The sequence below is a fragment of the Hippocampus guttulatus genome, chromosome 2, assembly GCF_054856545.1.
Source record: "Hippocampus guttulatus isolate MCC_2025c chromosome 2, RoL_Hgut_1.0, whole genome shotgun sequence".
NCBI classification, from domain to species: Eukaryota; Metazoa; Chordata; class Actinopteri; order Syngnathiformes; family Syngnathidae; genus Hippocampus; species Hippocampus guttulatus.
Genome location: NC_141262.1, coordinates 3,887,256 through 3,891,022, shown reverse-complemented (window position 1 = coordinate 3,891,022; position 3,767 = coordinate 3,887,256). Strand labels below are relative to the sequence as shown.

The window sequence follows — 3,767 nt, the reverse complement described above, 5'->3', positions numbered from 1 at the left end:
GGGTGCCAAATACTGTATGTACCAAGTCTATCGTGAAGAGTGTTGAGGGGGAAAAAAAATCCAAAACACTTGTGTGTCTGTGTGCGTGTTATTAATGATATTTTCTGGTGTAAGTGCATACTCCACCCTGAGTATCTCAGTCTCACTTGCACAAAAAGTACAGGAAAAATTAAATAAAATTTTAAAAAGCAGGTCGCCTTTAACCTCCGGTCGTGCGTGAGATTCATCACCGGAAGTTGTTCGCGGTCAGCAGTCTGCAATTGCAGTTTGCGATCAAAGCCGTTGCGCTACATCTTTTATTATGTTGGAGGATGATCAAACAGGGGGAAGCGTGTTGTTGTCGACACGGCGGGATCCCTTGACCGTTCTCCACTTCCCCAGGTCCTCCGCGTGTTCGTTTGATTCGGGCTGAGTTGATGTGCAAAAGTCAGAGACTGGAAATGGAGAAGTTCTTGCAAGATGCTTTACTGAACGTTCAGGGCCCAAGTGTGAACACGAATCGATTCGGGCTCCTGTGAGTCTCAGATTTCATCAGGAAGCCCCGAGCAACTACAGTCACACGTACATATAGGCATAGTATGTTAATTATATTAATTAGGGGCGGGCAGTCCTTCCCCTCATGTAAAAATCTGAAACAAAGAAAGTCAAGCAAAGTTCGATTTGGCAGGGAACTCCAAAGTGAGTCCATCAGGGCTGCATTTTATGATCGGGGCCGTCTTGATGAGGAGATCACGACCCAACAGTTTCACTGGACAATTTGGTGCAAAGACAAAAGAGTGCATCAACGTTTGTGAGTAACATTGAGTGCGGACAGGGGTAATCATGTGCAGGGTGGTTTCCTCTCCCTTGAATCCAACTAATGAGATGCCGCCGGTAGTAAGGGAACTTTCTGGTGGTAAGGTCATGACGGTGGAATGTCGCGCTCCAGTGTCGACCATGAAAGGTAGAGAAGTTCCTCCTACCGTCAAGTTGATCATCGGTTCCTGCAGACCGCGGCTAGTGGATCCAGGGCCCCATCATTGCGAATATTGACCGGCAGTCGGTGGCAGGTATTGTTGGTTTGGTGGTTGAGGAAGGCCAGGTTGCAGAGGTGGCATGACAGTCTGTTGTGGTGGCTCGTTATAGGATTGTTGGTTGTAGTCTCCCCTGCCACGTGACCGTGCGTAGCCTCCTCTGTCGTAGCTCCTTTGTTGTCCTCTGCCTCTGCCCCCCCATCTTTGTCCTTGTGGTCTGGCTCGGCAGTCACGTGCCCAGTGGCCCATTTTGCCACAGTTAAAACATTGTCCTTGGTCACCAGGGGGCGCTCTCCGACCCTTGAATGGTCCCGACTGATACATCATGCACTCAGAAAAGACAGAAGGTGATGAGGTGTTAGCAGCTGGTGGAGTCACGGGCTCCTCCTTTTTCTGCAAGCTTTGGAGCTGCATAATAGTCAATTGGGATTCAACGTTCTTTCGCTTTTCATTTTTTGTTTCGTTATCTTTACTATGTCTCCGTAGATGGTGCTTCAGGTGAGACAGCCAGCGAGCGTGGTCAGCGCCAGGGAGATCAGGGTTTGATTCCATGGACTGGACTACGGATTTGGGAACCCCGAAATACTTGGGAATAAAGAGAGGAGTCAGTGGGTTGATGACCTGTTTTTAGCGCAAAATCGACTTGAGCGCGATCAATAAATACTGCTGCATCCTCATCCGACTTTGGAGCAAACATCAAGTCAGAGATAACGACCTCAGGTATGGGGAACAAAGCATCTAATGCTGTCAGTATTTTCATAAACTGTGTGCTAGTAAGTGCGATGTTGTCCATAATGTCTGTAAGTCCCGATTGTTTCAAAAGAGTTTCTAACTGAGACAGCGGGCACGATTGCGTCATCAATGCTCTTACGTCACCTGCTGTGAGAATTTGACCTGTCGTGGCGCGCTGGACGGTTTTCAGCCAGCTCTCTCCACCATTCTGCATGGGAGGAAGTTTCTGCAACATCAGACTGAGGTCAGAGGGGGTGAATGGTTTATAATACATTGCTTGACATCCCGACACAGGGTCCACCTTGGATATCATGGGAGCTTGGAAAGCAATCCCTCCCATAGAACGAGTGTACATGCCTCGCGGGCTCTGTGAAGCATCTGCATGTAATGAGGTGTCGATTTCAGTGTGTCGCGATGTACTCAGTGGTGAGTCTGGATGTGTATCTTTAAGGCTCTGTAACTCGCTTTTCATGTCAGTCATTTCCTTCTGCAGCTGGGACATGTATAGGTGTGTATTCACAGTCGCCATATCCTTTCGTCGTTCCCCCTCCTCTATCTCCTTCTGTCTCTCTTCAAAAATAACATCTCGAGCCTCACGGCTGCGTCTCATCTCTTCCTCTTCCTGTCTGTGTGCTTTCTCCTCTGCGTCTTTTAAGAGTGCGAGTAGCTCGTCACTAACATTCCTCGGCACTTCCTGATGTCTTGTCAACAAACTTTAAAATTTTATAGCTCTGTCTAGCAATTGTCGCGGCTCACGCCTGTATTTCATTAGTTCGTCAAATTCTTTTTGTATCATGTCGATTGAAGCAGTGACTCCTGCAGCCAGCGAGTCCGCAGCTGTCTGTCTGGTCGGATCAGAAGGTGGTCGACCCGCAGCGCCAACTCCATCCCAGTCCACTTGTAGGCTGCCTCCATAAACTGACAAGATAGGACAAACTGGTACAGATGTATCTTTAAGCATTTGTTTTACGTTTGCGTAAGGTGAGTCGGTGAAAGGGTAAATAGGCACACTTTGTCGCCCCACGGCAGACTCACAATAGGATGGCGGCGCAGAGGGCAGCTGCTTGACTCCCACACTTTCTGTCTGAGATTCTTTTCTTGACTGTTTTACAGCATAGCCCATTGCCAACAGTCTGGCATTTTTTGTCCATTTTTCAACTTTCTTTAGACTTCCTCTCACCTTCCTGCCTCTCTGAGACAACTTGTTTGTTCTTTTCACATCTTCCTCCAATATTTCCTTTTTATTCAAACATGCTTTTTCTACTTCTTTCATCAGAGTCACCAAGCACGCAGCCGAAGACATCGGCGGGAACCAGCCCTTGTCACAACATTCTCTCACCCACTCTCTCAATTCATCCCTTTTTTCTTCCCTACTTTTCTCTGGCAAAGCGCCCACACACACACTACATGCACTTCTCACTTGATCACTCAGCAGCACACTACGGCCATGGTTTGGAATAACACGGGTATCGAACCACTCCAACTCTCTATCGAATTCCCCATCCATCTTTATACTTATATCTTTAACAAATTACAAACAAGGACACGACACACAGATTACAAACAAAGACACGACGCACAGATTACAAACTCCTCTTCTCCCCTCCTCTTTTTATTTTATTAGCGGCCTTATTTATTTAATTAACGTCACACAAATTGAGGTCAATTCTTTCCCTATCAATCTCGCCCTTCCTTTTGCTGTAAATTGAAATGTGTGACTCCCTTTATTCTTTTTCCCGGGAACCCCTTTTATTCGCAAACTGCAGTATTTAATATCCGTGAACTTCGTTGTCCACAAACTTCTGACTCGCGAACCTCTTTATTCGCGAACCTCTGTATTCGCGAACCTCTTTATTCGCGAACCTCTTTATTCGCGAATCTCTGTACAAGTGAATTCTCCTGTATTCTCTTTATGATCTTATTAAATTTGAGGAATTCCTGTTTCTAAAATTCTTGACAGAACGAAACAACCCCGCCCAAAATAAGATCAGTCTTAAAATCAACTCATCTTCCTCGAGGAAT

The 3,767-nt window shown here is 46.5% G+C and overlaps 1 pseudogene; it reads right to left on the bottom strand.

Moving 5' to 3' along the window:
• Positions 1-653: 653 nt before the first annotated feature.
• On the bottom strand, positions 654-2,529 carry LOC147208257 (uncharacterized; annotated as a pseudogene).
• Positions 2,530-3,767: the final 1,238 nt, after the last annotated feature.